This window comes from Nerophis ophidion, linkage group LG03 (assembly GCF_033978795.1).
Source record: "Nerophis ophidion isolate RoL-2023_Sa linkage group LG03, RoL_Noph_v1.0, whole genome shotgun sequence".
NCBI classification, from domain to species: Eukaryota; Metazoa; Chordata; class Actinopteri; order Syngnathiformes; family Syngnathidae; genus Nerophis; species Nerophis ophidion.
Genome location: NC_084613.1, coordinates 23,800,101 through 23,812,459, shown reverse-complemented (window position 1 = coordinate 23,812,459; position 12,359 = coordinate 23,800,101). Strand labels below are relative to the sequence as shown.

Genomic DNA, 12,359 nt, shown 5'->3' with positions numbered 1-12,359 from the left:
TATCATAAAACATGTTTAAGCATCATCTATATTTCAAAATTACACCGATTTAAGTCCACTACAATGTTGAGCTGCTAGAAATTTCCGATTTATTTTAAAACTTTAAGGAAGTAAACACATTTTCGCATACTTCTATTATTCAATTATATTGATTACCCAATCATATTAATTATATATATACATGAAGTCATGGTCAAAACTTGACATACACTTGTAAAGAATATAATGTCATGGCTGTCTTGAATTTCCAATCATTTCTACAACTCTTTATTTTTTGTGATAGAGTGATTGGAGCACATACTTGTTGGTCTCAAAAAATATTCATGAAGTTTGGTTCTTTTATGAATTTATTATGGGTCTATTGAAAATGTGTGCAAATCTGCTGGGTCAAAAGTATACTTACAGCAATGTTAAAGGCCTAATGAAATGAGATTTTCTTATTCAAACGGGGATAGCAGGTCCATTCTATGTGTCATACGTGATCATTTCGCGATATTGCCATATTTTTGCTGAAAGGATTTAGTAGAGAACATCCACGATAAAGTTTGCAACTTTTGGTTGCTAATAAAAAAGCCTTGCCTGTACCGGAAGTAGCAGACGATGTGTGCGTGACGTCCCGGGATGTGGAGCTCCTTACATCCTCACATTGTTTACTATCATGGCCACCAGCAGCAACAGCGATTCGGACTGAGAAAGGGACGATTTCCCCATAATTTGAGCGAGGATGAAAGATTCGCGGATGAGGATAGTGAGAGTGAAGGACTACAAAAAAAAAAGGCGAGGGCAGTGGGAGAGATTCAGATGTTATTAGACACATTTATCAGGATAATTCTAGAAAATCCTTTATCTGCTTATTGGGTTACTAGTGTTTTAGTGTGATTATATGGTACCTGAAATTCGGAGAGCTGTGGCCACGGGTGTGGTGACCGCCAGTGTCTCCGGTGGGAGGAGGTAATAGTCCGCAGCTGCAGGAGGTCGCAAGCTCCGCTCATTTCTACGGTAAGAGCCGACTTATTACCACAATTTTCTCACCGAAACCTGCCGGTTGACATGTGGTCGGGCACCATGTTCGCTTGACCGCTCTGTTCCATAATTAAGCTTTACCTTCGGGAATGTACACAAGGAAACACCGGCTGTGTTTGTGTTGCCAAAGGCAGCCGCAATACACCGCTTCCCACCTACATCTTTCTTCTTTGACTTTTCCATTATTAATTGAACAAATTGCAAAATATACAGCAATACAGATGTCCAGAATACTGTTTAATTATGCGATCAAAGCAGACGACTTTTAGCCGTGAGCGGTGCTGGAAGAACATGTCCGCTACCACCGGTGACGTCATGCGCACGCGTCATCATACGTGTCATCATTCCGCGACCTTGTCAACAGGATACTTCGCGGGAAATTTAAAATTGCAATTTAGTAAACTAAACCGGCCGTATTGGCATGTGTTGCAATGTTACTATTTCATCATTGATATATAAACTATCAGATTGCGTGGTCGGTAGTAGTGGGTTTCAGTAGGCCTTTGATATTTGGTTACCTGTCCTTTGGCAAGTTTCACTGCAGTAAGGCACTTTTGGTAGCCATCCACAAGGTTCTGGTTAAATTTTTGACCACTCCTCTTGACAAAATGTGTGCAGTTCAGCTAAATTTGTTGGTTTTCTGACATGGACTTGTTTCTTAAGCATTGTCCACACGTTTAAGTCCGGACTTTGGGAAGAAATATATATATATAAATATATATATATATATATATATATATATATATATATATATATATATATATATATATATATATATATATATATATATATATATATTTATTTATATATATATATATATGTATATATATATATATATATATATATATTTATATATATATATATATATATTTATATATATATATACACATATATATATATATATGTATGTATGTATATATATATACATATATATGCATATAAATAAATATATATATATACATATATATATATGTATGTGTGTATATATATATGTATGTATGTATATATATATATATAAATATATATGCATATAAATAAATATATATATATACATGTATATATATATATATATATATATATATATATATATATATATATATATATATATATATATATATATATATATATATACATATACACAGTCAGATTTATAAACATATGAACCCTATAGAGTATCTTATTCACCATTTGTTTGGCAGCAGTTAACGGGTTATGTTTAAAAGCTCATACCAGCATTCTTCCCTGCTTGGCACTCAGCATCAAGGGTTGGAATTGGGGATTAAATAATCAAAAATGATTCCTGGCCGCTGCCTCCCTTGACTGCACGTCACTGTATATACTGCATATATATATATATATGTGTACATGTATATATATATATATATATACATACATACATTTATATATACAGTATATAATTTATATTTATTTATTTTGCCGTTTTTGTTGACATGTTAAAGGTGTTTTAATGAATATAAATGCATGTTTAACACACAGATTCCTATCTTTCATGAAGACAAGAATATAAGTTGGTGTATTACCTGATTCTGATGACTTGTATTGATTGGAATCAGACAGTATTGCTGATAACATCCACGTTTTCAAATGGAGGAGTAAAAAAAGTTCCTCCTTTCTGTCTAATACCACATGAAAGTCGTTGGCTTTTGGCATCTTATTTGTCCAGCTTTGATATTCGTTTTAATACACTTTACAAGAAATACATTGGCGCCAAATTCCGTAGCTTGCTAGCTTGTTTGCGCTGGCTTTCGGAGACTCTTATTTTGTTAGCGCAGGCGTGATGGAGCGGCACTTTTATTGTGAAGACAGGAACTGTGCAATCAGTCTTTAGGCTTTTGACTTGAAGTACGGTTGAAATAAAAAGTGTCTTTTTTCCTTTACACTTTTGATTGATTGATTGAAACTTGTATTAGTAGATTGCACACTACAGTACATATTCCGTACAATTGACCACTAAATGATAAACCCCAATAAGTTTTTCAACTTAAACGTGTGACGGTCATGTGACCACCTGGCTCTGTTTGATTGGTCCAATGTCACCAGTGACTGCATGTGATTGGTGAAACGCAGGCATGCGTATATCATACCCTGAGGGTCTGTCTGAAAAACCAAAATAAACGTGAACAGATCGATAAAAATCTGTAGCGAATAGCGAGCTGAATGTAGATAAATGCAGTGGAATAAAAATAGTGATTCTTCTCTATAAATATACTCAAGTAAAAGTGAAAGGTGAGAATCAGCCCCTCCAAGTCCGAGTCCATGGTTCTCGCCCGGAAAAGGGTGGAGTGCCATCTCCGGGTTGGGGAGGAGACCCTGCCCCAAGTGGAGGAGTAAAAGTACCTAGGAGTCTTGTTCACGAGTGAGGGAAGAGTGGATCGTGAGATCGACAGGCGGATCGGTGCGGCGTCTTCAGTAATGCGGACGTTGTACCGATCCGTTGTGGTGAAGAAGGACCTGAACCGGAAGGCAAAGCTCTCAAATTACCGGTCGATCTACGTTCCTTCCTCACCTATGGTCATGAGCGTTGGGTTGTGACCGAAAGGATAAGATCACGGGTACAAGCGGCCGAAATGAGTTTCCTCCGCCGTGTGGCGGGGCTCTCCCTTGGAGATAGGGTGAGAAGCTCTGCCATCTGGGAGGAACTCAAAGTAAAGCCGCTGCTCCTCCACATCGAGAGGAGCCAGATGAGGTGGTTCGGACATCTGGTCAGGATGCCACCCGAACGCCTCCCTAGGGAGGTGTTAAGGGTACGTCCAACCGGTAGGAGGACACTGGGAAGACCCAGGACACGTTGGGAAGACTATGTCTCCCGGCTGGCCTGGGAACGCCTCGGGATCCCCCAGGAGGAGCTAGACGAAGTGGCTGGGGAGAGGGAAGTCTGGGCTTCCCTGCTTAGGCTGCTGCCCCCGCGACCCGACCTCGGATAAGCGGAAGAAGATGGATGGAAAAGTAAAAGTTTGTTGCATAAAAACTACTCTTTATCCCAAAAGTTACTCAAGTAGATGTAACGGAGTAAATGCAGCGCGTTACTACCCACCTCTGCCTCCGAGATAACCACGAACAGAACCAGACTTCTCTCTTGCCTCCTTCCAGATGTTCCAAAAAGGCCACACTGACAAAAAAATGTACGTTTCAGCTAAACTATACCGCCGTTCTCAACTCTTCTGGCGTGTTCTTGCGTCATGTAAACACGCAGTCCCGTGCAGAAGTCCTTAGTCACCGTTTTTCACATTGTGACAGACCACCGAGAAGGATTTCAAGGTAAGGCATGTCATCAGTACACAAAAAAACAACATCATGTAAGCAAACCAACAAACATAATAATTACCCTAACTGCTAGGTATTTATTTTAGTCTCGAAAACCACATCGTTTCTGGCACACGCCCCGACAGGTAGGCTCGCACGTAGCGTGAGAGCGGCGTGCCGTATTTTCACAATCGCATACTTGTTTGTGGGGGAGCCAAAGATCTTCTCGATAAGCACTGAGTCAGCGGGTCTTGAAAGAGGTTGCTCAAAGGACACCAAGTCCTGACTGGAAGGCAACTATTTCTTGCGTGGCCCCAGGATGCAGAGACAGCAGCGACGTGCAAGTAGAAGGGCATTTTATTACCTACCAACATTTTTCACAATTACAAAGCTTAAGTAAAATGTTGTTTTTTACCAGCCCGAATGAAATGATTGGGCGTTTACGACGGTCACCCTTCAACAAGTACACACAGGTACAGAGTGTGCGTGCACACATACAGACTTTCGCCGCTGCTGCTCCCAAGCTCTGGAACGACCTACTCTCTGAGTGTTAGACAAGCCTCCTCTCTTCCTGTTTTTAAATCTCTCTTAAAAACATACTTTTATTCCTTGGCTTTTAACACTAAGTGATATCCATCCTGCAATGGCGCCCCATTATACACCTGCTGTGAACCTGTTTTTATGTTTTTATGTTTTATTTATTTATTTTTTATCATGTTCTGTTTGTGTTGTGTTGTTTGCTCGGTTCTCGTATTATCTTTTAACCTGCCCATTGTACAGCACTTTGGCTACCCCTGTGGTAAATTTCAAATATGCTTTATAAATAAAGTTGATTTGATTTGATTTGATTTGACAAGAGCAGTCCAAGAGAGGCGAGGAACAATTTGCAGTCATGTTGTTGTTATGATAATTCAGTGTTTTTCAACCTTTTTTGAGCCAAGGCACAGTTTTTGCGTTGAAAAAATCCAGAGGCACACCACCAGCAGAAATCATTAAAAAACCAAACTAAGTTGACAGTAAAAAAATGGTTGTCGCAATTGTTGGATATGACTTCCGAAAGGGACAAGCGGTAGGAAATGGATGGATGGATGGATGGATGGACTTTAAACCATAATCAAGTATGCATCAATATAGCTCTTGTCTCAAAGTAGGGCTACTGTCACCACCTGTCACATTACCCCGTGACTTATTTGGAGTTTTTTGCTGTTTTTCTGTGTGTAGTGTTTAGTTCTTGTCTTGCGCTCCTATTTTGGTGGCTTTTCTGGCATTTTCCTGTAGCAGTTTCATGTCTTCCTTTAAGCGATATTTCCTGCATCTGCTTTTTTTTAGCAATCAAGAATATTTCAGTTGTTTTTATCCTTCTTTGTGGGGACATTGTTGATTGTCATGTTATGTTCGGATGTACATTGTGGGTGCCGTCTTTGCTACACAGTAAGTATTTGCTGTCGTCCAGTATTCAGTTTTTGTTTACTTTGTAGCCCAGGGGCGCTCACACTTTTTCTGCAGGTGAGCTACTTTTCAATTGACCAAGTCGAGGAGATCTACCTCATTCCTATTTATAATTTATATTTATTTATTCATGGAAGAGACATTTTTGTTAACAAGTTAATGGTGTTTAATGATAATACAAGCATGTTTAACACACATAGATTCCTTTCTTTCATGAAGACAAGAATATAAGTTGGTGTATTTGATTCTGATGACTTGCATTGATTGGAATTAGACAGTGGTGCTGATAACGTCCGCATTTTCAAATGGAGGGAAAAAAAAGTCCTCCTTTCTGTCCAATACCACATGAAAGTGGTTGGATTTGGCATCTCATTTGTCCAACTTGCATACTCGTTTTTAAACACTTTGTTATGAGAGTAGCATATGTGTGTGGCCCTTTAAAGTTTGGCAGCAGGTGAGTGACGTCAGTGAGTGTGCGGGTGGATGAGCAAGTGAGAAAGCGGTCAATGAGGGCGGGGGAGAAATACATTGGCATCAAACTCCGTAGCTTGCTAGCTTGTGCACGCTAGCTTTCTGAGACTCTTATTTTGTTAGCACAGGCAGGATGAAACAGGTGTTTTATGGTGAAGACAGGTACTGTGCAGTCGGTCTTTAGAGTTTTGACAGTAGGTACGGAGTCTCTAGAAATAAAATGTGTTTCTCTGCGTCCGCCCTGTTAGTGATTTTTTTCTTAAATATGAGCTTGCAGCAGCCAGCGTCATCTCACAAGATCCTCGGGTGCCGAGAATGTCAAACAACTGACGAAAGTGAAGTGTTGGTATGATTGATGATTGCTCATTTTTATGTATATTTTTTAATGCCTGGCTTGAGATCGACTGACACACCCTCCGAAATCGACCAGTCGATCGCGATCGACGTAATGCCCACCCCTGTTGTAGCCAGTTCAGTTTTAGTTTCGTTCTGCATAGCCTTCCCTAAGCTTCAATGCCTTTTCTTAGGGGCACACAACTTTTGTTTATTTTTGGTTTAAGCATTGGACACCTTTTTACCTGCACCCTGGCTCCCTCTGTTTTCGACATCTACAAAGCAATTAGCTACCTGCTGCCACCAACTGACATGGAAGAGTATTACACGGTTACTCTGCCAAGCTCTAAAAAGCAACGAGACTCAACAACAACACACAATTTGCAGACTACAGAATGTGACAAGCGGTAGAAAATGGTTGGATGGAATTACTGGTTTGCAAAAAAATATTTTTAACCCAAATAGGTGAAAATAGATCATCTCCTACAGCACACCAGCCTCTATCTCACGGCACACTAATGGCACATTTTTTAAAAACACTGTGATAGTTGATAAATTAAACGGCAGCTAATGCTAGCTTTCCAAATTGCTTTTATTAGTTAACTACACTTAAAGGTAATGCACGTGCACGTGTTACGTATTTACGTCATTACATCCGAGAAGCCTTAAGAGGGTGGGATATACCGTGTAAAACACGTTGCAAAGTTGGTGCCCTCTAGTCATCTGTGTAAAAGTTTCTCCCATTAAGTCAAATTATCAAACAAAACAAATTTGACATGTTCATTATTAAATGGATTTGTTTGGATGACTAAAAACATTTAACAAAGAGAAACCTGCTTTATTTAGTTTTTTATTTTGTATATATTTATTATTAATTATATAAATATTAGGGGTGGGCAAATTAATGCGTTAATTACGAGTTAACTCATCAATCTATTAACGCCGACAATTATTTTATTGCACATTTGCGTATGTTGTTTACATGCTTTTATTTTGTTAACGCCTTTTCTTAAAAAGATGGCGTCGCCCGGACGGGCTTCGGCGTGGAGGGGCTCTTGGTAAAGATGGAACATTTGGCAAAAATACCGGACAATTCTGCTAATTTCATGGCTGGCTTACAGCGTGGTCACTCCGGGATCACTTACGACCGCCAGACAATTCTGAATGTGGATAGATCGGGCCGTTTTGGACTGAATGACGCGTGCTTGCTAGACCAGCTAGCTAGCATGGGAATACTTTGCCGGCTACATCCAGCGGCCTGTGAAGCAGCGGACTATATGTGTTGTCTGTCTATTCATAAATAATGCAGACGAAGCGTGTTGGCCGAGTTCTTAACGTTTGCTTTCAGAGCGTGCATATCACAACATACAAGATGCCGTCATAGCGACACAACCTATACCGGGCTACCGCGCATACTCGTCACTCCTGTTGCATGCTGGGTAGGGTAGTTCTTTTTCTTCCCTGGCTCATAACATCACAATATAGCACCATGTATATGATGCGTTCAGTTTATCAAAGCACCAAGCAAACAATCGGAAAATTCCCATCATATCAATTCCTAGATATGGTCATAATCATTTTAAGTGCACTACGCAGAATAAACACAACATTATTAATATTGTTACTACGGATAATTTCATCAAAAATTCCCTAAAACAGCCCACTACCTATAATATAGGTTTTTTAAACATAAGATCCCTGATCAAAAAAATGTTTCTGCTGTTACCTCAGAAATTGCCTGTTCAGATGTTATGATTGTGGCTCAGAGATTTGTATGTAGATTATATTTATTTTCCATAACAAACAGGATAACTTAAATACCCTGGCAGTGGCAATAAGCTTAAATGTTTGTATTTACATTTTTTGAGTTGATTTTCATAAAATATGCTATTTAACTGCTACTGTTTAACAAGGACTGATTTAAATGGTGTTTGCACAACAAATGTTTTGGCGCTTTTGTTCATGTGGGAGAATATTCCAATAAAGGTGCACTACACACTACTTTTGAATTCATTATTGGGCTTTGCGTATACAATGCAGTTAATCGCGATTAATCAGAGAAATAGTGCGATTAACTTCGATTAAAATTTTTAATCGTTGCCCAGCCCTAATAAATATATTTATAAGTATTGAAATTTATTCTACTTTTGTCATGATCTGTGGTCTGGATTATGTTTTTGTTATTTTTGTTAGTTTTGGAGGCTTTTAGTTCCTGTTTACGCTCCCTTATTTAGTTACCATGGCGACTCATTAGTTTCACCTGCCGCTAGTGTTTTGGATACGCATCTGCTTTAATTATGAGACTATTATTTAAGCCTGTTTTTGCCAGTGAGTCAGCCTGGCGACATTGCTATTTTCATGCTTGTGTCATGCGATTGTTTGCTTCATGCCTTGCCAAGTAAGTTTTTGTTTGTTCATGCCACAGTTAGTAAGTTTTTGCCCCGGTCATAATTTATTGTAAGTGTTAGCTTTTGTTTCCTGCGCTAAGTTTTGCCTTCGCCTTGTGCGCCTTTTGTTTGTACCGATTTGATTAAGATTAAATCATGTTTCTACCTTCAAGTCCTGTCCGGAATAGTCAGTTTGCTTCCTGGGAGAACAGTCTTCGGAGTAAGAAAACCCCCACGTCGTGACGGTTTTCTAATTTTTTTCATTTAAAAAAACAGATGTTTTTTATTTCCTTATTATGTTCACAAACTACAAAGAAGAAGAACCATGGTAAACATTCTGAACTTATTGATAATTATTTATTTTTTGCACACTCTTGGCATTCTCTCAATGAGCTTCAAGAGGTAGTCACCTGAAATGGTTTTCACTTCACAGGTGTGCTTGAAGCTCATCGAGAGAATGCCAAGAGTGTGCAAAGCAGTAATCAGAGCCCAGGATGGCTATTTTGAAGAAACTAGAATATAAAACATGCTTTCAGTTACTTCACCTTTCTTTGTTAAGTACATAACTCCACATGTGTTCATTCATAGTTTTGATGCCTTCAGTGACAATCTACAATGTAAATAGTCATGAAAATGAAGAAAACACATTGAATGAGAAGGTGTGTCCAAACTTTTGGGCTGTACTTTATATTGCATTTGTTTTGCCTTTACATGTCAAAGGCACATAAAACATTTGGCAATGTGTTCTTCTCCCTGTGGGATGACACCTAAATTAAAATGATATTTATATTTAATATAATTCCTAAACTTTTTTTTTAACCTCTGGGCTAATAAGAAAATGTGATTCTCAATAAACCAATGTAGTTACACTTATGACTCAAGAATCCTATTGGAGTCAGCAGTTCAATTTTATTTTACTGTATTATTCCTTCCTTAGGCCACGGGCAAGACCCAGGACATGTTGGGGAGACTATATCTCCTGGCTGACTTGGGAAGGCCTTGGCGTCCCCCGGGAGGAGCTGGATGAAGTGGCTTGGGAAAGTGAAGTCTGGGCTTCTGTGCTTAGGCTGCTGCCCCCGCGATCCGACCTCAGATAAGCGGAAGAAGGTAGATGGATGGAGTTTTATTTCTCCCAAAAAAAAAAAATTGTTGATACTCACTATTTCAGTTTCAGTTTCAGTTATTTCAAACATGCATACGATACAATGTAATTAATCACATATTTCCAGTTGTTTTTCATTACAGCGCTTCCTAAAAGGAGGCGAAAGAAGCTGGTCTTATTTAATCCTAGTCCTTTTCATACCATAGCAATTTTATCCCATTTCCTTTTTCTCTGTAACAGAACAATGAATAACTAATAAATAATAAATCGATAATATACCATGGTAAGTAAACAAATATTAAATACATAAATAATCTTTATCTCAAAATTTTAAAAAAGGGTTTAAGATGTTCATCGTAATTCTTGTTCTGTGTACTTTGTGAACACTTGTAGTTTGAGCAGTCTCTTAAATTTAATAATTTTTGGTGCTTTGTTTGAATTCTTTGGTTAATACATTCCATAATTTAATTTCATGTTACGTCTGTACAGGAGGAAGGAGATGGCACAGACAGGAGGGGCGCCTTTTATGTCATGTCTATGGGATCGTGTTTTGTTTTGGTCATGTTCGGTTTTGTTGTTTGGACAATCAATTCTTGTTTTGCACTTTCTGGTTTGTTTTGTTACCTTAGCAACTCATTAGTTTTCACCTTGTCCTCATGTCACGCCCCTGTCCTCATGTCTCACACCTGTTTGCACTAATCATGTCTATTATTTAAGCCTGTCTGTTTCTGTTCTTCGTCCTGGCAACATCACGGTCTATCACCTCCTTCCCACGTCTACCACCTGCTACGCACCTTGCAATGATCCATGTACCGTTCACTGTTCCTTGTCAAGTAAGTTTTTGTTTATAGTTCATAGTTAATTGCCTCTGTGCTAGTCTTTTGTTTTTCATTAGTCAAGATTGTTCTCTGCCATTGTGCGCGCCTTTTGTTTGTTCCTGTTTGTTTGTAGCTTGTTAGTGTAATAAAGATATGTACTTACATTCACGCCTTGCTTGCGCCAGTTTTCCTTTACCTCGGGAAAACAATCCATGCCCAAGTCCTAGTCGTGACAGTTTTAAGCTTTATATAAATAAATAAATAAATAAATATATATATGTATATATATATATATATATATATATATATATATATATATATATATATATATATATATATATATATATATATATATATATATATATATGTATAAATAAATAAGAAATATTAATATTGATAAACAAGGGTATGTAGTGTGACTAAGCCAAAAGGGTGTGTATGTGTGTGATTTAACTGTAGAGTGTTACCCGGAAGTGTTGAGCGAGGTGCGATAGTCCAAGGGGGAGGGGGGAGGGGAAGTGGGCAAGACAAGCTCGTAGATCCGTGAGACAGATGTGAGGTCGAGGGAAGGAGAGAGGCGTCGAAGGTCTGTGTCCAAACGAGAGGTCGAGATCCGCACGAGACACGAGACAATCAACACGACTGGGGAGAATCACAGAGAGAGAACGCAAAAAGCTCCATGGTCGCTTACTGTGCAGGAACAGATAACTATGTTCTGGCGCTGAATGCTGGCGATTGATTGCAGCTGCTTGCTGCAACCGGAGCGCAGAGAACAGATGAATGCGCAATGCTGTGCGCTCGGGCGTGATATTCAACATACAGATATACTAAAGGTTTTAAGTGCTCTACGAGCAAACAAATATCTTAAATTAGATTTGCCTCTACGGTTGTATTTCTCCTCTTTTGTTGAGAAGAATTGTTGTACATTCTTGGGTAGCAGCTTATGGTTTGCTTTGTACATCATTTTAGCTGTTTGCAAATGCACTACGTCGTTGAAATTCAAAATTTGTGATTTAATAATAAAAGGTTTTGTATGTTCTCTATATCCAACATTATGTATAATTAGGGTCCGCCAGGCCCATTGCAATTATAATTGATCTTTTTTATAAGAAAGCTAGTGAATGAAGCGCGCATTTGTTGTTGTTTCCCCATATTTCCGCACAATAACTCAGATATGTAACACTAGTGAGCAGTAAATAATATGAAGTGATTTTTGGTCTAGAACATATTCAGCTATATTCATTATTGACGTGTTTCTTGCTACTTTATGTTGTATATTTTTTAACATGAGATTTCCAGTTAATTTTGTCATCTAATATTACACCCAAAAATTTGTTTTCTTTTACCCTTTCAATGTTTACTCCGTCTATTTGTAATTGTGTTTGACTTTCTCTTTTCTCATTACCAAATAGGATTATTTTTGTTTAACTGTGATTCAAACATAGTCTGTTTTAGTCAAACCATCTTTTTAATTTGTTCATTTCTTCTGCTATTTAACAAACATTAACACTT

General features: G+C 38.4%; 1 long non-coding RNA gene across 1 annotated transcript; it reads left to right on the top strand.

Moving 5' to 3' along the window:
- Window positions 1-3,949: 3,949 nt before the first annotated feature.
- LOC133548732 (uncharacterized) lies at window positions 3,950-11,015 on the top strand. The gene is made up of 3 exons (XR_009805928.1): window positions 3,950-4,760; window positions 9,865-10,034; window positions 10,519-11,015. It is a non-coding gene; the product is annotated as an uncharacterized LOC133548732 (long non-coding RNA).
- Window positions 11,016-12,359: the final 1,344 nt, after the last annotated feature.